This window comes from Vulpes lagopus, chromosome 13, assembly GCF_018345385.1.
Source record: "Vulpes lagopus strain Blue_001 chromosome 13, ASM1834538v1, whole genome shotgun sequence".
Lineage (NCBI taxonomy): Eukaryota > Metazoa > Chordata > Mammalia > Carnivora > Canidae > Vulpes > Vulpes lagopus.
Genome location: NC_054836.1, coordinates 46,241,177 through 46,263,017, shown reverse-complemented (window position 1 = coordinate 46,263,017; position 21,841 = coordinate 46,241,177).

The window sequence follows — 21,841 nt, the reverse complement described above, 5'->3', positions numbered from 1 at the left end:
AAGGCTTAGAAATTCTTCAACCAATTAATTCATGTATATTTTTCTTTTATATATGTTCTAAAGTGATAATAAAAATCTATGTCTGGATAAACATAAAACAACTCTTTTTTAGCAACTGTAAAATTTTTCCAAGTTATAAGAAAGTTTCTTTTTTAAAAAATATTTTATTTATTTATTCATGAGAGACACAGAGAGAGAGAGGCAGAGACACAGGCAGAAGGAGAAGCAGGCTCCATGCAGGGAGCCCGATGTGGGACTCGATCCTGGGACTCTGGGATCACGCCCTGAGGTGAAGGCAGATGCTCAACCACTGAGCCACCCAGGCATTCCAAGAAAGTTTCATATGTGGTTTAATTAGCAGTTCTTTTTTCCTTCATGGTACGTACAACAGTATTTCTCCTAATTCATCGGTTCCTTGAGTCTGTGACTTATTATCCACACAGCTGGAAGGATGATTTTGTTTTAAAAATCTTAAATCAACTGTTTTCCCTCTCCTGTTCATCCTCCCTAAGTGGCTTCCCCTTTCACTTAGAGTGTACTGCAAGCCTTTCCATGACTCATGCTGCCCCAGGAGTGCAGTCCCTCTTCTGATCTCACTCCCAGCTGACCTCAAGACAGCTTCCTTCCAGCCTCACTGGCCTTTTTGCTGGTCTCTGCCAACATGCCAGCAGGACTTGCGCTTCAGCCCCCCTGCACTGTCTCTTCCCTCCAGTCGCAATTGCTTTTTGGACAGATGTTCCTAAGACTGCTCCCATTCTGATCTCTGTCACGCTGCTGCTTTCTCAAAGTCCTTTTTGATCATCCTCTACATCCTGCCTCACCCTGGCTTCTCACACTACTGCATTTCTATCCATAGAACTCATCCTTCCCTAACTCCCAAGTGTGCATTATCTGCTTCCCTCCTTCTCTTCCCTCTCACACTCACTGAAATGTAAATGAGATGTGGTCTGCTTTGCTCCAGTGTCCAGAACAACATCCAACACAGAAAGTTGTTGAATAAACCCTCATTGAACTAGTGAGTGAATGGATGAGTAGATGGATGGTAGGCCTTCTGGAAGGCCACAGGGTCTGTGGGAACACATGACCCCAGGGTGGAGGACTGTGGGCCACGGTATTGTTGGCTGGGCCAGACAGTGGGTGTACTTTGTACCTGAGGCCAGGTTCTCAGGGTCAACATTCAGAAATCCAAACTCATTATCAGGTTCAATGGGCACCAATAACAGGAGGTGAGATTGAAGAACAAAAATACTAGGAGCTGCACAGAATGCCAGACGAGGATGGTAATGAGATGCAAGGGCTTCTCAGTGCCAGGAAGCCCAGATCTTGCTTCTCATGAGCCCTGTTGAGTTGGAGCCAGTCCTTCTGTCTTGCTATTTTACTCCTGTATTTTTTTCCCCAAGCCTATTCTACTCTTCTTTGCTCCCCTATCTTCCTTTTCACTCTCTGAAAGAGGCATAGAGTTCTATTACTTGCAGACACTCTTTTCTTTTCTTTAAAGATTGTATTTATTTATTTGAGAAAGAGTGAGAGAACACTGGCAGGGCGAGAGACAGAGGGAGGGGGAGAGGGAGAAGCAGACTCTTCACTAAGCAGGAAGCCTGTCTTGGGGCTGGATCCCAGGACCCCAGGGTCATGAACCTGAGCTGAAGGCAGACGCTTAACTGACTGAGCCACCCAGGTGTCCCTTGTGGACACTCTTGACAGGAGGTGTGTGCAGGAGACTTTTGCTAATATTTTTGGGCTTCAAATCACCCTTCTGTGCCCAATTTTTAACAGGACTGCAAATCCCATTTCTGTTTTCTCTGCTGGCTCTTTGTTGCTGTTGTCTGCCAGCAGCTAGAGGGAGGTGGCCAGCAGGAAAAGAGGAAGGGATGTGCTCCTTCACCTGTTTCTGCTTCTTCTCAGCCACACCACAGCAATGGTCATTCATCCTGGCAGTGGCAGCAAGTTTTGGCAGAAGTGGTTCCCGCATTGCTATTAGAATCAGCCTCATGGTAACTCCCCAGGGGTCATAGCACTGGCCAGCCAGGGCCCCACTCAAGGTCTGAGTCTCAGTGCATAGGGTGCCTCCTACAGGTCCCAGAGGCATCCCCCCAATCCAACCAGGAAGTGGCCTCATACCAGAGGCTTCCATTCCAGTTCCTAGTACCTCCACCCCCCACTCCCTGCCCCGACCCCCACCTCTTCCCAGCATCTAAATTTTGGTAATCCCAGTTCCTTCCCCTGTCTGCCCAGCCCTATAGACAGTTGCTAGTTCTTGCAATCACAACCTCTTCTAAAGTCTCAGTGTCCCTGTTTACAATTTCAGTTCTCTAATACCCAATTAACTATACTTTGCATTAAGTTCTTGTTATAAAAATAACCAGTGTGATCACACCTCCTGACTGGATACTGGTTGAGACCAACCTCGAGGAAGGATCACTGGCTTCTGGTGGAGAAGGAAGGGGTTCTCATTTCACCATTTCGGGTAGGCATTAGAGTTATCCTCCCGAAGGAGATCTGCATTCTAATGCTATCCAGATAACACAGACAGTATTTGGGGGGGGGTGGGTGGAATTAAAATCTAACAGATAGAGAATACATGTGATAAAATAGATGATGTTCAACCATGAGAACCATAAAATAAACCATCCTGAATTACAGAGGTTAACGCGATAATAAAAGAAATAGATGTGCAAGGGAATCCTAAAGGAGATGATTCATAATGTATTATTTAAAGAGATAAAAAGGAATCAGATGTAATATACCTTATTATTTCAATTGTATGTGAGAGTAGAAAAAGGGCAAGCAGAAGTAAAAATATATTGAACGTTTTGTTTGATGGTCAACATCAAGAGATGCTGTTGCATATTTCATTTTGGTAGAAAAATCTCAGCTTCCTTTTTCTCCCAACTAAAGGCTGTAAACATGATAAAGATACTTCATCTTTATTTCCAGTATTGAAGGAGCCAACAATCTAATTGTTCTTTTCTTAAACACAGAAACACAATTATCCTTTTATTGCTCTGAGTCACTGGTGTTATATATTCATTTTGGAATAACTAGAAGATACAGATACCCTGAAAATAGCATCATGCAGACAGTGCTAACATCACTATGTTCTCTAGTCATTTTTCTACGTGCTTATCTGTTTAGGTCTGTATTTAGATGCCTATTTGAACAACATTAATGTGTATAACCTGTTTCTTTTCTTAAAATATATCATAAATATGTTTTCCTCATCAATAAATATCGCATAGTAGTTTTGTGGGCTTATTGCCTATTTCCTCTCACATTCACTCTCCATCTTTCCCTACTCTATTCTGAACTGCAATTACACATCCTGGGCTCCAGTGCCTCTCTAATTTCCAAGTAGATTCACCAATGGGAGGAGGAACCGGTGGAAGATTGGGAAGGATAAGCTGGGGTATTTCTCTGCCTTCTCGTGGGCTGAGCATTTGCTTCTGACAGCAATCGGTCTCTTCCTTGGCTCTAGCAGTAGTAGGTCAGCCCTCTCCTCTATGGAGCCCTGCTCCAGTTCCCACTGGAGCTCTAGCTCCCCCAGAGAGGTCTCAACTTCTGGTTCTGGTGACAACTATCTACTTCTCATCATTGTCCAGGCTTGTGGGTGTGAGGAGCTTTCTGCTGTTGCTAACCTCTGTGTTGCCTCCTCATCCCCTGTGTGCCTTCGCTGTTCTTTTGTCACCTGTAGAGAACCAATTCCCTGATGGGACTGTGACTGACAATGACTCTGCTACTGAAACCTTTCTCCTTGTGTGGACGCACCCTAATATGTTTAATTTTTAGATTTTGTTGTAATTCTGGTGGAGTTAACACACAGTCTTATATTAGTTTCAGGGGTATGACATAGTGGTTCAACACTTCCATACAACACCCTGTGCTCGTCACTACAAGTGCACTGCTGAATCCCCATCACCTATTTTCCCCATCCTCCCAACCGCTTCCCCTATGGTAACCATGACTTTGTTCTTTATACGTAAGAGTTTGTTTCTGGTTTATCTCTCTCTTTTCCTTTGCCCATTTGTTTTGTTTCTTAAATCTAATATTGTTTCCTTATTCAACATAGGATGTTTCCATTTCATGCCATTACAGACAAGGCTACAGAGAGCATCTTTCACCCACTAAGCTAACCACATCCTTATCTTATGGTAGCTTCCTAGAGACAAAACTGCCTGGCCATAGTGCACAGACTTTTCTTTTTAAATCAGATATATATGTTGTCTTGTTAGTTCTTTCAGGAAGTTCTTCTAGTATTTTTGGCATTAAGTTTTATTATTTTTTCACTGGTATTTAACATATTTTGGTACCATTGTAAATAGGATTTTGTTCACTTATTACCATTATATTGATTTTGTACACTGCTTTCTAATTACCAACTTACTGAATTTGTTTATCAATTGCAATAGTTATTCAGTTGTGGTTTTGGATGTCTTACAGGTATAAAATGACAACATATGAAAATCATGGTAATTTTGTCTCGTCTGTTCTAATATTTATAGCTCTCAGTATTTTCTCTCCTTTCTTCTTTTGTGTTTTGTGAAGATGAAGGTCTTCTCATATTGGCCAATATATCCAAAGCAATATTCAATAATTCACTTACAGTAAGTAATCTTTTATTCTTCTTGAATTTATGGACACTGTCCTTAGTATTTAGCTCTAGTATAGTTGTTTTTATGCTTTTGCTCTTTTTCAGGTACTGTTTCGGTGTCTTTTTTACAGTTTTCATTCTTTGATCCATTTAGATGACGAATTGCCTTAAGCAAATTTCCTAATGAACTGCCTAATATTAAATTATTCTTTTATTTATGGAATAAATCTTCCCTGGTCATTGTGCCAATTTGCCCATTTGTTCTAAAATCTATTCCCTGCCCTCACCCTGCTCTACTTGTTAACTCTGGGAGTGATCTTGCAAACCACATTTCCCGGGCTCCCTTGCAAAGAAGATTTCAATTAAGTTTGTCTCCTAGGTTCTCTGCATTTTACCAAGAACTCAGTAAGCCTTTTCATCTGAAGATGAATTCCCTCTACATCTCGAGGAATTTTCATCTATTATCTTTTTGATTACTGGTTTACTTCTGCTTCCTTTAAATGATCCTTTTCCAATTTCTGTTATAGCTGAGTGATATCTCCTGGTCCTTTCATCTGTGTCTATTTTGAGTATATTCACCACATTCATCATGTTTCTCCTTCACTAGGTTCTGAGACAATTTCTTAAGCCCTTCATCCAATTAACCAATTTCAATTTTTTTAAAAAAATATATTAATCGGGGGCAGCCCTGGTGGCTCACCGGTTTAGCGCCACCTTCAGGCCAGGGCATGATCCTGGAGACCAGGGAGCGAGTCCCACATCAGGCTTCCTGAGGGGAGCCTGCTTCTCCCTCTGCCTGGGTCTCTGCCCAACCCCTCTCTCTCTCTGTGTCTCTCATAAATAAATAAATAAAATCTAAAAAAATATATTAATCGCTCATAGCCTCCATGATATTTTCACAATAATAATATTGATTATCCGAAGACAGGTTTTTCCTCATCCCTGATTTGGAACTTCTCATATACACAAGTTTCTCTTAAATCTCTTTGAAAATATAAACCAAATTTGTTAACATTTATTTTTCTTGGGCTTCCTCTTTAGTGGAAAGCCTTTATTCTAATTTCTCAGAATGGTCTCTTTGAAACTATTGAATATTTTCATACATTTGCAACTTCTCCCTCTATTTACTCACTCTTATGGGGAGATACCATATCTATTTTGTTTCTACATTAGGGGGGCTGAGGTTGTTAGATACCTGTTCAATTATGTTCTGCAGACAAAGGGAAAAGGCTATATTCATAATGTGTCTGTTTTATTCTGTTAAGAAAGAGGTCAGGTGCTCTGTGAGATGCAGAAAGGTGTTTCAGTGGGAAGCATTTGCAGGCTATACAGCTCATTCCTGCTTGGTTGTCAGCTGGGGGCAAGTCTTTGCTTCTGGAGGCTACCTGAATTCCTTCTTTTATCTGCCATGTGGCCCCTCCTCCAGTCATGTCATGTCAAATACCTTTCATGCTTCAAATCTCTCCTGCTTTCCCTTCTGCACATCTTCCTGACTCCAGCTGGTGCATTCTCTCTGTTTTCAAGACCTCATGTGATCGGATATGCCCACTTGGATAATCGAGGGTCATCTTCCTATTTTAAGGTCTGCTACCTTAATTAACATTTGCAAGATCCCTTTTGCCATTAACAAACCACATTCATGGGTCCAGGGGTACGAGTACATACATTTGTAGGGGACTTTCTGATCACCACAGGCTCTAAGTTTCCTTTTATCCTCATTGGAGCCACTTCTCATAACAGTAAAGACTACATTTGCTGTGAACCTGCTGGGTTGGGCCTAGTGCTTTATATTCAGCATGTCATTTAGTCCTTGAAAAATCTTGAAAGTTAGATATACTTATCTCCTATTACCAACCAGAAAATAAGGCTCCAATGATAGAACAAATAAGCAAACAGTTTATGTTAATAATAATGGTAATGATAATAGATAATGCTGTGGGTGCCACGGAAGATAGGTCTTTGAGGTTGGCTCAAACTCTAAGAATGAATGGCTCGGTCTAATGTGGTTTATAAGAGTGTTGCTGTGATGAAAAGTCTCGTACCACCTCTGAAAATGAGAGGAAACCCATTCATAGGTAGGAAGGAAACGGTGCCACCAGGGAAGCAAAGACAAAATTAAGGGACAGAACAGTGAAGTCACTGGATGCAAGATGAGGGCAAGAGAGAAGGGATCAAGTAATAAATGAAGGCACTTCAGCGCTGAGTCGGTGAACAGAAACAATGAGTCAGAGTGTGCCTCCTGAGGGTGACTTGTAAGGGGAGAGGTGAATATGTGCAGAGGCTTGAAGGCTTGGAGTTGGACCTTTGGAACTTTCCAGAACGTTTCCTTCTAAGAGCACCTTTTATGGAATCCCTTATCCATTGCTTGAAGTAGCTGATATGCAGCTTATAGCTGATATGAAGTCATCCCCATCCTTGGGATGACCCCAGGGATGCTATAAAAATAGTAAAGGTAAACCAATTCCCTAAACAATTATGGAGAAACATAAAAATAATATCCAAAACAAACAAGAAAGCACAGACCCCTCAGGGCAGCTTCTTGAAACAATCAGTGAACAGGCTCTGTCTCCAATAGCACAGTTATCTGCGTAAAGTGGAATCTTCTCTCCGTGATATTTTCCCTTACTTCTTAGGATTAACAGAACCGAGTCCTTGGACCAAAGCATAAAACATCTGAACTACTACTGTCTCTTTGCCGGCACCCAGGCCAGGTCTCAGAGGAAGCCAGCAGTATTCCTAAAAGTCAGCAGGAGGCTCCCATCTCCCCAGGGCATGAAATCTCCCAGAAGTGAAAGTAGCAGGTGAGAATTTGAATTCTAGAGCCTCAGGTCAGGATCTGACTTCAAGACTTCCCAATTAGTAAGAGAGGGAAATTAATTCTGGCTATGTATCTCTTAATCAGCAGAGTGACTCTCTTACTAAAATTGTTAAATAACGTATTTTCAAATGAATTGATAATTAAAGCAAGGAAGAGACTCAACTCTCCTTCCCCATCCCACCCCTACCCCCCAAAAAAGCAAAAAGAATCTTTATTGTTGTAACACATTTTTCTTGTTTTGTGTCTTTTTTTTTTTCCCCTGAGGAACAAGCCTGGTTCAGGGCAACAGTGCTCTCTTTGGAAATGTGGGCACCATGTGGCTGAGCTGAAAGATCTAGGACAAGTCACATGCCAGCCTTAGCCTCTATCTACATCTGTCAAAACTGGTCCTTCTCTTTCTTCCAACCTGTTTAGACACGAACGTCAGCTATATTAGTCATATAAAACTGGCAAGACTTAATAGAAGACTCAGTACAGCGTGGGGGTTGATAATACAGCTGACTCCTATAGCGTGACTCTTCCCCAAGAATTTTTCCAACACAGAAGTTCCAAACATCCTCATTTTGCAGCATTCAGAGCAACAATAATTTTTTTTTATGGCACATCTGGGCCGAGAGAGATAACCATTATATCCATTTACCAAGTAGTTCGGTCTCAACAACTTAATACATATTTATGTCCTGATGACTTAAGTAGCCACTTGAAAAAAATGACACACATAAATTAAAAGATAATACTTTTATTTCATTCTTGGCACAATTACTTATAATGGGACTTGTGCACCTGTTGGGTGCTGCACAACTGCTCGAATGCAGGAATCAGATAGGACACTGTCATGCTCACTCCCTGTTCCACATTGATTTTTGAGTGGGACTTGCCATTTTGCACAGCATTAACTGGAAACCCTGGCTTTGTGAAGATGTATCATTACCGAAAAATGCAGTGTGATCTAATGTTGAAACTGTAAATGACCTGGAGCTGGTGGTTCACTCGATGTCGGATGGATGTCCAGTGTCATCACATTTCCCTTGAACATTTTATTATTTTTAAATTTTATTTTCAAGAGATTTTATATATTCATGAGAGACAGAGAGGCAGAGACATAAGCAGAGGGAGAAGCAGGCTCCCTGAGGGGAGCCCCATCTGGCACTCCATCCCAGGACCCTGGGATCATGCCCTTGAGCCAAAGGCAGCTGCTCAACCATCCAGCTGTCCAGGTGCCCCCGCCCTTGAAAACTTTAAATGTCCCAGCACCCCTCTGAGTTTGCCCTGGGGCCCTGGGAATTGCAGATCTAAGAGCTTGATATGTATGAACCCATTTGATCCTTAAGACAGCCCTGTGACTTACTGTCCCTATTCCCCATTTTGGAGATGAAGACATTGAAGCACAGACAGGTGACAAGACACACTCAAGGTCACACAGCCAGTGGAGTCAGAATTTGAGCCCATATTTTGTTTCTAAAGTCCTTACACTGGACAAGTACACATTAGGGATCAGAGAAAGTTCATTGTCTCCACCTCTCAGGATTTGTGTGGCCTTGGGATAGGCAACTGACTCCCCAAGGGCCTCATCATCATTTTCTGACAAAAAGGCATAACAATAGTTGTCTTAACGATTAAATGAGAACAACAGAACGAAGATCTGAGTTTAGTACCATCACTTAAAAACTGGTAAATTTTTGCAGAACGGTTCATGTATTCATTGTGTCCTTTATTTTTTTCCCCTGTCTCCCGTAAGAACTTTGTAAGATAGAGGTCAGTTTTAAGAGACCAAAGCCCAGAGATAATTGAGAGGACAATGCAGTGAGCTGGTGGTTAGTTGCTCCAGACCTAGCCCTATGGGTATGGGTCTCCCTGAGTGTCACCTGTCCCCTCCTGCTCACTTAGGCCTTTGTGAGAGACAGCACTGAGCTTTAGGGGGAGGTATTCTCTATCAACACATGGTAAGATTTTGTGGAATTGATAGGAAAAGATCAAATACTTTGATTAAAAAGGCTTTATTTTTCTGTCGCTATAAAGAAAGGGAGAGTGAAACAACTGTAGAGTCCTCATCTGACAAAGTAGAACATAAAGTCACAGGGCAGTGGAGAGTTCCACCTATCCTTTCATAATAAGTAAAAAAAAAAGGGGGGGGGGGAGGGCGGGGAGGAACAACAACAAAAAACCCAACCAACCAACAAAGTTCTACTAATTCAAACAGGAAGACTTGAGGGAGAAAAAATTGTCCCCTACCCCCTGGCCATTTCTTTCAATTCCAGTCTACAGCTGTTTTCTTCAGGGCTCCCAGTGTTCAGAGAACATTCTGACACAAGCGCTCAGCTAGTCCAGCTCAGGCCATCATCCCAACAGCCTATGCTTCCCTCAGAGCCAGGGCTTACTTCTGGAGCCTTTTTTACACATGAATCCCAATATTCTGTTTCAGTTAGATTAGCAAAGGTTTTGATAGTTGTGGGCCTCTTCTCTGTGCTACACAGATTGATGGTGAAGTGAAGCAAGTCACACACGGGTCTCGTGTGAATTCCGTCATTAAACAGGTGTGTGACGTGTGAAATCTCACACTGACACACTCCCATCTCCTCATCTCTAATCCTGGGATAATGGTGTTTCCTCTTCATTGTCATTGGGAAGATTCCCTTCAATAACAGATACGACGATGAGGTATGTAGCAGACACTGTATTGATGGCATCTCTAACTGGAGACCTTCTGTCCATGTTTTCTCAGCTCTAGAACCTTGTTTCTGTTTTCCTATCACCTCTCCCGTCTTGGTAGAATACAGGATTCTGGGATCCCTGGGTGGCGCAGCGGTTTGGCGCCTGCCTTTGGCCCAGGGCGCGATCCTGGAGACCCCGGATCGAATCCCACATCAGGCTCCCAGTGCATGGAGCCTGCTTCTTCCTCTGCCTGTGTCTCTGCCTCTCTCTCTCTCTCTCTGTGACTATCATAAAAAAAAAAAAAAAAAAAAAGAATATAGGATTCCTAGGCTGCTTTCTTCACAGACGCTTTTTTCTACCTAAGCATTTATTTTCCTTATAAATACTAACCTTGTTTTCCATAATGCTAATATATAACTTGGCTTCTGAACTTATCTTTAAGAGTTTGCAAGTGCTACAGTCTGCATGGTATGTACTCATTTGACTCCTTTTTAATGCAATGGAACCCGAAGTTAGGGACTTGCTAGAGTTATAAGGACATAAAAGAGATAACAGAAAAGGAAATTGATGAATAAATCCAAATTATCTTTCAAAACAACTTCCCACACAGCTGGTTTTCTCACGCCATCTTTTTGTTCTTTGGGGATGGGTAATACTTAGAAAGTTTTGTCCTAGAGCATTTTCCTGTTGCCTTTCCTTCTTCTGCCAAGAAGCAGCAATCTCAAGCCTGAATGAGACTTGCATAATTTAATTCTTAGCTATAATTGGGGGAAATTGTGGGCCTTGATGGAGATTGATGGAAGGGAAGATGGTTGGAAGCTAGCCTCTCCTTACTTGACATGTTGAGTTAGAACTGATAGGTTGGTCCAGTTTCCATTATTTAAATACAAGGACAGGGCACTGCAGCTAGGGTATTTGGCCAAGATGTGGCAATGGTGGCTCATGGGCAGCAGTGTGGCAGGTACTCCAATAATAACAATATCACTAAGACAACAGCAATGTTTATTCTCTGCTTTTGGCATTTTAGGTATTATGTTTAACCCTTCTTATAGGATTATTGGATTTAAACATTCTCGACCTGAGGAAGGAGACATGATAGTTATCTTCACTTTATGGATGATGATATTGGGGCTCAGAGAAACTAAAAATTTGCTCAAGATCACAGGGCTAGCAAGTTAGAAGGCCAGAATGGTTCTCAACCTTCACATTAATCTTGGGAAAATCTAAAAAAACAAAACCTCTGCCTGAGCTCATTTTTAGAGACTTTGATTCAGTAAATTGGGGTAGATCCTAAATATGGGAATTTTAAAAGCTCATTGAATGACCCACTGCCATAATTTCCCTGGAGAGGCAAGGATTAGGGTCTCTCAACATAGCTGCTGACTTATTATATCAATAAACATTCTACTTATAAGATGCTACTTTAATCTTGATCAAATTATACCATGTATCTTTTAAAAAATGATTTTGTTTATTTATTTGACAGAGAGAGAGAGAGAGAGAGAACACAAACAGGGGGAGCAGCAGAGGAAGAGGGAGAAGCAGGTTCCTCACTGAGCAGGGAGCCAGATGCAGGCTCCATCCGAGGACCCTGAGATCATGACCTGAACTGAAGGCAGACACTTAACCTACTGAGTCACTCAGGTACCCCTATACTATGTATCTTCAATTTTGATTAACTTATGCAATTTATCTGATCCAAGAGTTCTTTATTTACTCTATATGATAACAAAAGGCTTGTGTTCAAAAGCAATCAGCTTGAAAATTCATCTTTTTATTTATTCTATAAATGATTATTAAACACTTATTATATACTTGGCTACACTGGGGCCACAGAGATTTAAAAAAAAAAACAACACAACACTAATTTTCCCAGAAGGACCTCTCAGGCTCGTGGGAGAGCTAGAAAAAACCTGAGAATCTCATGTACTGAGATGTTGAATGGATCTTTAGGCCAAAAGATTTATTGAACTTTGTGCCAGCCGTAGGAGAACTTTGGCAAAACAGGGATGAACAAAACAATCACTACCCTGGAGCTTGCATTCTAGCTGGAAAGACGATATATGGTAGACCAAGAGTCAAGATGCCACATGACACATCCGATAATAGTTATCAAGAAGACCGTGCAACCCAGAGAAGGTACTAGCTACCTATAACTGTTGGAGTCATTGAAAGGGAGCTTTTAAGCTGGGTCTTGAGTAAGCACAGACCAGTGAATGAGAAGAGGAGAGGAAGAGCAAGCCTACAGGAGTCTCAAATGCCATGTCCCAGGGCATGAACTGTTCACCCGGGTGGTAGGGTGAGTTGCCATTGCCTGTGGGAGAGCCCAATGAGTAACTCATTGTCAGAAGGAACCCCATGGCCACCCAGAATCCGCACAAGCAAGCTGCCTAGTGATTCCCGATCCAACCACAAGTCAATCTGAATGGGAGATACTAGTGCTGATCCCCCTATATCTGGAGGACGGAGGGTAGAAATGATTCTTCCTCAATTAGATGGCAACAACTAAAGGCTAATATGCCTGAGGTCTGGGTCACAAATACTCTGTGATGATAGCATTTACTATTCATACAATCCCGTAAAGCAGGCACTTCTTTTATCTCCATCATCTGGATACGGCCATTGAGGTGTAGAAAATCAAGTAACGTTCTCAAAGGCACATAAAGAACTAAAGCCAGGATTCGAACCTGGAAAGTTTCACTTCAGGGTCCACATGCTTTGCCACCATTATTATCACTTCTGTTAGTAGTTGTATGTCAACTGGCCTCAGGTGAGTGCTTTTGGCATGTCATGAACTGTGCTGATCCCTTTATGTACAGCATCTCTCTAAATATCCAGGAGAGTTTTATTATTGTCCCTATTTAATAGATGACAAAACTGAGGCCCAAGATTACACAGCTGGTAAACAGCACGGCCATGATGCGAACCATATTGGTCCTGTGGCAAAGCCTTCACATTGAACCGCTGCGTAGTTCTGCCTCTACGTGAAAAATGACCAAGGGACCTAGGGAAATGCAGTCACCCAATTTTCTGGGTTCTATCTTGGGCTAGACATTGTGTGTAAAGAACAGCCTAGTCCCAGTTTCTAGCACGGTTTGTGAGGAACAGAAGAAAATTCTGCTTTTATCACATATTAACTGCATTTATCTGCAATCATCTCATGCAGCTATTAAGACCCTTTTCCCCCACCCCCTGAAGTGACAGGGTGATAAGAAAGAGAGGGCAAGAGAGAAATAAAGAAGCTTCTCAGCCTTTCTTTTCTGTGCATGTATTTCTCCCACACCCCCACCCCTGCCATCCCATTTATTCCTAGATTATGGTTTTTGTCCTTTCCTTGGAAGTTCAGGGGCAGTGAGACATCAGTGAGGAGAAAGAGTCCTGGGTGTGAGGGTGTTTACACAACTAGAGAAAAGTTTACTTTAGGGAGTTTTCAGAAGACTGCATCAGGTCCCAGAACCCCCTTCCTTCTGCATGTGCCGGAGACACGGTGGGGTTTTGTGGTGTGCTGTGAGCGCGATGGCTGGCACTCCAGTCCAAAAGTGCTCAAATACTTTAATTTCATCAGGAATTAGAGATTATAACATAGATGAAAGATGAGCCTATTGTTAGTACTTGAACTCTGAGTGAGAGAGAAAGAGGGGGCCTGAGAGCTAACTCAATTGGAATTGCAATAATCCTCCATTTATCCTATCCCAGCCAAGCTCCACTGGCAGTGAACACTACTCAGTATTTTAATTCAAAGCTAAAAAAAACCTTAGATTAGTTAACATTTCTTTTTCTTTTGAAAATGGCAACTTTTTTTGAGATAAGTGCCTGATTCCATTGGTTTTGTGACTATGAAATGCTTCAAAAATGCCACACCGAATTATTTTGGAGGGTGGGGAGGATAGTTTGTCGAAGTCAAGTTACACTCATGGGCTTGTGTAGGATAAGTGAAAATCCTCCTTCACATGTGGCCCAGGGGAACAATGTTGTAACGATTGGCTTAGAAAAACCTACTTAACGATGCCCTTGGTGTTCCCTGTTGGTGCTCTTTAGTGCTGCCATGATGGTGGCCTGCTCTGGCATGCTCCTTCCAGGGAAGAGTTTCTGGTCAGGTGTTCCCAGCCCCTGGTTGGGCTCCTGCCATAAATAGTCACATCAGTCAGAAGCGTGGCACAACTCAGCCATGCTGGATCGTGCTGGATCTGGGAGCCAGGATGCCCTCTGCTGTGACACCCTGGTTCGTGATTTGGCACCTGTGCTCTCATGCTTGCTGGAACCCAGAGCCCAGGATAGCCAGGTACCCTTGCAGAAGCCTGCCTCTGCAGCCGGATCCTCTCGGCACAGGAGAGCTATTATTGCAATTCCCTTGGCTCTGCCTTTCCTGACATCCATCAGCCTGGGTTGAATTCCACACCTGCATCCCAAAGAAGCTGTAAACTCCGTGAGACCAGGGATTCCTTCTGCCTGCTTTGACCACTTACCCTGTATAATGCAATGTGGATGAGTAGTAAACACATGGACAGATGTTGCCACAAAAGATTTAAAACTTAAAGTTAATTCTAAAAAAATGACATTGAAGCACCTTCTAATTTTGCCATTACAAGCATCTTCTCTAATAGCTTTGCTTCTAACAGTCTCCAATATATTGGTCTCAAATATATCTATTCCAACTTAACGTTGTACTTTTGCTTTTCTCCCAGCCGTTGTAATCAGGCATGGCAAGGTTGACAGCCCCCCAGGGTGCTTACATGGCTCCAGCTCACCCAGAGCTTGAAGAATCTGAAAGAACCAGTCCACACTTTTCTAACACATTTGCAAGTTAACTCTGGGCCTCAGGTACACCTGAACAGGACCCCATGAAGAGGTTGCACATCCAGGATATGACTTAATAGGGTTTTCCATGTAATGATTCTGGAAAACTGATGGTTGTTGCCTGTGGACTTGGTGATCCAGCATGTCAGACTCAGTGTAATCAGAGCAGCAGGGCTCAAACAATGTGTTTCTGAATTCTTGATTTTTCTTTTTTACATCCCTGAGTGATTATGGTATGGTTGACCTCAGAAAGATACCAGTTTTCTCAATGTGTAAAGAATATTGTCCAATTCTGAAGAAATTATTTTTCACATCAGTACAATGTAATTTGGTTATCTAACGGAGCATTTAAGCTTTGGCTTGTTCTTTTAATTTGTGTATTCTGCATAGCAAGTACTAGAGGTCTCTCACCAACCTGCTCCTTTTTTTCTTAAAGCAGATTCTTCTAGTTTCTCAGAGTTGGTCTCATCTGGTATTTGCAAAGATGCGCATACTCACTCCCGACAAGAAACTTTTAGGCAGAGGAAGGAATGCACTTGACAAGGAGCCGAAAGCCTGCTCTGGGTGCATCAGAGCTCCCAGCCAGATGGGGAAGAAAGGTGAGTAAACAAGGCAGCGTGGTGTAGGGCAGTGGGGGGAGTGCTCTTAGGAGCCTGGAGAACCAGAGGAAGAGAGCTCTTTGCTGGGGTCCCCGAAGAAGGCAGCACACAGAAGAAAGAACTTCCATGTGACTATGAAAGGAGGGAAGAAGAATCAGAGGAAACCTTATTCACACGTATAACCCCATAGGATTTTGGTGTGAGGGCATTGCAGAGGCCACATAGGGCAGTTTTTCAATCCTCAGTCACCCCAGCCACCACTATTTCTAACACCCAAATCCCCCCAACTCCAAGCATCCCTTGTCTGTTTGAACCCCTCATTGGTAGTCCTACTCTAGCAGCCATCTATTCTTTTTTTTTTTTTTATAATTTTGTTCTGAAATTAGCTTGGCTATTTTAAAAAAATATTTACTTATTCATGAGAAACAGAGGCAGAGACAGGAGAAGCAGGCTCCATGCCAGGAGCCTGATATGGGACTCCATCCGGGGACTCTGAGATCATGCCCTGAGCTGAAGGCAGAAGCTCAACCACTGAGCCACCCAGGCATCCCAGCCATCTAATCTTTGGTAGCTCTGCTTTACACAGGTGTGCAGCCAGTCCCCGCTCTGCAATAGCAGCCTGTCTGTCCTTTCATGGCACAGTCATGGCCCTTTGAGGGCACATCACATGTCTTCCATACGTCTCTTTATTTCTTCCACAGCTCCCCATGTGACAATACTTTGATGCCTTCCCCATCGTGACTGTCCTCCTCCAGACTGGCTTCCATTCATCTGAGTAACCCATTCACAAGTAGGTTCCAGAACTGAACCCTATTGTGTAGTTGAACACACACTGGGACTATGACCTTCCTTTTTCCAGATATCATGTGAGCCCAAGACTCATATCGGTATAAGGGAAACCACACAGAATTGTTGATTTCCACTGAATCTGCAACTGAACAAGCACATGACTGGCTGCTAGAGAATGGCTCCTGGCTGATACCATGATCCAAAGGGAGCCTGGTTCTACCCCGTGATACATATATGATCTCTGCTTCTTGTGCGGGGTTCCCAGGCTGACTCTCCACCTCATAGTCTCTGGTAAGTAAGCCTTATTAGCTCAGCATACCATTACTGTCCATGTCCCGATCATTAATAAAGATATTGACCAGAACAAAAACGAGGACATGGCCAACCATTGAAGACTTTGCTTTCTTTAAAACTCTATTGTCACAGATAAGGACATAGACAAATTGTCAGGCTGAATACAGACAACTTATTTTGAACATGTCCTTTTCATGAATTGTGAGCTCTACGACAGATAGTGTCCGTGTAAACTTCAGAACAATTTATTTTGATCAACACTTTCAGTCAGCTACTGATTCGGTTTTTTGTTGCAAGAAAATAAAGGAGATAGGGATGAGGCAATCGGGGTATTTTGCTAACCACATGTTTATTGGGACAGGCTCCAGCTCTCTGTCACTTGGGGCTTTCTTAGAATATTCCCTACAGTAACCTTTTTTTGTATCAAGAGGGAACACAAGTTCTTAATGGAGTTTTTGCAGTTGTTTCTTACTGAGACTAGAACATGCTTTTTAAATGTTTTACTAAAAATGTGTTTCTTTTTTCACATAAGGACATATATGAATAGAATTGTTTTACCAAACTAAAAATTTAAATTTAGGAACTGAAATATTTATTTTTTCACTGTGGAAGAAGAGCTAACTTCCTTGACCATATAAGTACCCCCAAAGGAAAGGAAGCAATGTGGCCTGCTATACACTTCTAGATCTAGAGGGATTTATATGTACAAATATATGTCACTATGTATAAATATGAATATATATCACTATGAATTCCCCTTTAAGCACTGCTTTTACCTGCATCCTCCAAATTTTGTTATGTCATTTCTTTATTGGGATTCAGTTCTATATTTTATAATTTCCACTGTGATTTCTTCTTTGATCTAGGTACCTCTTAGAAGTGTGTTAATTAATTTTTATTTATGTATTTCTACTTAAGCTTTTTAGTTTGATTCTGTTATGATCAGAGAACATAGGATGAATGATATAATTTTTTAAAGGTTTGTTGACATTTGCTTTATGCCCAGCATATGATTATTTTTGCTCCAGGTTACTATGTGAACTTGAAAAGAATTAAGAGCAAAAAAAAAAAAAAGAAAAGAATTAAGAGTCTGTCACTGTTCAGTGCATTGTTCTATATATGCTACTTAGGTCAATTTAAAAAAATATTTCTCAGATCTTGCATATTCTTACTAATTTTTAATTTTCTTAATCTATTGGCTTCACATAGAAGTATGTTAGTTAGAGTCTCCTGCTAAGATATAGATTTAAAATTTTCTTTTTTCTTTTTATCAAATTTTGCTTTACACATTTTGAAATTCTCCACATTCTTTTTTAAAAGTAAAGCAAATGGAGAGGACTAAATGTACCAGGAATAAATCTTATGACAAATACATTGTCATGAGAAAGAAAAAAAAAAATGGCTTATTGGTTCAAATACAAGTAGGTGAGTGGAACTCAATGGAAAGTCAGAAACAGAGTCTGGTATTTGGGGGAATTTAATGTAAGATAGTACCATGTCCTTGGGGGAGAAGTCAGATTATTAATATGAGGTCCTGAAAAACTCAGCTCACAGTGTAAAGAACTATACATCACGCAAAATAAAAGGGTGGATATCAGTGGCATAGAAGGACCAAGGGCTAAATATAAAGATAATAGGAAAAAAATTTAGAAGCTTATCTTTCTGTCAGGTGGATATTCCTAGAGAAGATCTTAAAAATATATAACCCACAACAGAAAATATTAAGATTGAATCATATCAGAGTTGGAATTTCTGTTAAATGAAACCATTGACAAAATTATTAGGTAAGAAGATAATTGCCAAATATAAGAGTGGATGAAGATATTTGGCAAATATAAGACTGACAAGGAATTAAAATTTAGACGATTGAAGAGATTCCTTTTAAATCTTTAAGAAAAATTCAGAACACAAAAAAGAAAAAGTGGACAAATAACATGTATGCCCAAATCTCAGAAGTGAAACATCAGATGCCTATTGTAGTGTGTGAAGTGATGGTCAAATTCACTAAAGAGGTCCATGTGACATATAACAATTGTGAGCCACTATATTATCCCTGTTACACCAACAGAAGTGAATAGCAGGTATTGATAAGAGTGAGAGGGAATGAACTCAAGGAATGCTGGTAAAAGTAAAAAAGATGTAAGCAATATAAAAATCAAGTCAAAAGTACTTGCATATAGATACATATATCTATATGGTATATCTCCTATGTCCCCAGCTAAATTTTTACACAGGTCCATTGAAAAAGCACATGGAAATGTTCGTTGTGACCCTGGTTGTGATAAAAAAAAAATCCTGAAGCACTATAGGTGCCATTCCTAGAAGAATGGCTTATCATAATGTGATGAACGATTACTGGGGAAGGAGGAACAGGGCAATGAGATTTGAGATCTAAAGGGAACAAATTAATAAGAAAAAGTCAAAACAAGAGACAGCTTTTCCAAATGTGTATGATTTCAATTAATGCTCCATGAATTCAGAGAAGTGAGCTCTGTACCTATTGTTCCATAACAACAACAACCAAAAAAAAAAAAAAAAAAAAAAAAACCACTCCAAATACCCTTTGACTTGTGTCTTTGAATACTAAAGTCAAATGTATTAAAGAAAGTTTCCTTAAATTGGATTGTTAGGTCAAAGAGAATATGCATTTTACATTTTTGTTATATTACCGGGCTTCCTCTTTCTTTGCTGTTTCAAAAGATTTCCTCACATAAATCTCATTTATTTATATTTTAGGTTGAGTGTAGAGTGAATTAATCAAGTTTTAAAAGAAACCCAAGGGGATGCTTATTAGAACAGAATTCCAATAAAGAATCACAATTTAGGATTACATTAAGTGAATAGCTTATTTTTATGGGTGATTGATCTATTTTCAATGTGAGAACATACTTTATAAGCATAAAACTAAGGAGAAATCATAAATGAAAACATTGAAGTGCTAACAATGATTTTTCTTGGGTAATGGGACTAAGTGTGCTTTTTTCCCCTTCTGTCTACTTTTCTGGATTTTCCAAATGTTCTTTAATATGCATGTTCTACTTTTATAGCAAAAGCATTTATTTAAAAAGAGAACCATCCAGTAATAGGGCCAGGAGGAATGACTGTTTCCAAAACTTTTTTCCTCATTTAATGAGAGGAGAGATTTGAGAACTGCATTTTAAATGCCAGAAATTATTTATCAAAGTCGGTTGCAATGATTAGACTAGTATAAAATTGATATTATAGTTTTTGGTAAGAAAAGCTACTTTCCTTATGAAGTCAATGTTCCAAAATCAAATGGGTCTCATGATGTGGCATGGTCCCTGAGGAGAGTGTTACCAAGGTTTCCTTAGTGAAGTATGGCGCTAAATGGTTATTTTTTTTGGTCCTAATGTATTTAATGCTCAGAAATTCCCTGAAGGCAGGTGCAATCTATTCTTGCTAGAAGACATCAGCGCATCTTGGCAGAGGGATAGACCACAGATATCTGTGCTTTTCCATAATTAAAGAAGGAGAGCCCTTTGGGGTTAACCCTTACTTAATAAGAGAAAAAGGAGTGTATCAAACATCCAGTTTGCTAGCTCTTTCTAAATAAGTTGGAATAACCATTGACATCTGTGACCACATGGAAGCAGGAGGTGAGACATCTTCATATCTATGCATCTCAATGTCATCCTAACTCTACTACTATGTGGGATAGCAAAGTAGGAAAGAGCTGGGAGCTGGGAAGGGTACAGGACACACAGAAAAGGAGAAAGCATGTGGACATGTTGCAGTGGGAAGCTGAGCCAAGGAATCCTGGACCTTGGCACCGCTCTGTGGGGTCTATGAGAATAAAAGGTGATGAGTCAGCTGTGTGATTGGCTTCTCCCATTACACTGTTCTGGAGGGTTCTGCAGGAAGCCATTACAAGTGAAGTCAAGGCTCTCAGACAACTCTTTTAGCTGAGATGTGCAGAATATGAAATTAGAGAGAATAAATTTTGAACTTTAACAAGCAAAGGTGGTGTTAATCTTTGAACTTTCATTTCTTTCTGGAATTTGATTAAGGGGGAAGATTTAATAATCAGATTCAGGGTGTATCTCTCTGGTTGGCATTTTATTCATTTGTTTTTATTACAGAACCTCTGATATGCTGGGTGGACATAATTTGGCATGGGAAATAAAATAAAGAACACGTTTTCAGGCTTGGGAACTGAATGGCCTTGGGGTCGTCTTAATTAATTAACTGCTCTGACCAATTTCTGAGCTTTCTGGTGGCAGATTATATATTGCCCATCAGCAGTTTCATGGATACACAAAGATGCAGATGTTAATGCTTGAGGAGGGCCCTAATTAAGTGGGAGTGAGTCTTCCTTATAACCCTGTAATGATCTTCTCCTCATATGGAACAGACACACCCTGAGTTGACCAAAAGCTTAAGTTCAATGGACCAAGATAAAAATAAGCTAGAGAATGTGAGGGGGGCTCTCCCTTCATGTAAGGTTGATGTTCCTTCATATGATACTTCTGGCCTCTAGACTAACTACTCTGATTGACAAGTTACATGAAGTAAACATGCCCAGTCTCTCCCTCTCCCTTCCCTCTTGGGAGAAGCTCCTCCTAGGAGCAACACTGCCCTTTGGTCCTTCACATTGTAATCCTCACCCCTAACAGGACCTAGAATCCACAGGAAGTTCTGAGAGCCCTGCTCTGGTCCAGTGCTGCTTGTGTCAGAATTGGTACCTGTTTGGTTTGAGTCACAGCCCCCAGCTTTCTGCAGAGAGCATGGATTCTGTTACTCTCCTCAATGTTTCTCATTTTAAAGGTGACTACTCTTTCAGACACCTTTCAGGAAATTTCCTTTTTGGAATCCCACTTGACCACAGGCATAAGCTCTGTTCTCCAGTCTTGCCTCTAGGAGCCATTTCCAGTAATAAGGCATTATGCTTACTCTTTGACTTACTTTTTGTTTGAATGGATCTCAGTATCTCTTTAGCTTATTTTTTGGGGTTGAGGGGATCTCAGTCTTCTCAGTTGCTGAAGACTACTTGGCCTGTGAACCCAGGGGTCCTAGTACTATTGGGTACAGAATACAGTCTGGCTGCAGCTGACCCCTCCTGAGGATGGGGGCCACATCCCTTTCATATCATTTACCTTTGCCTCATGTTTACCCTGCTTAAGAGCTTGTAAATAAGCAGATGATGATACACATTTGAGAGACTATTAGGTCACCTTCCTTGACCTATCCCTTTCCCCAGAGAGTATGCAAGGGATACATATAATTCAGTTAATGGCCATGAAAATATATGGTGATTATCAGGCTGGGGTCAGTGCCATAGTACCA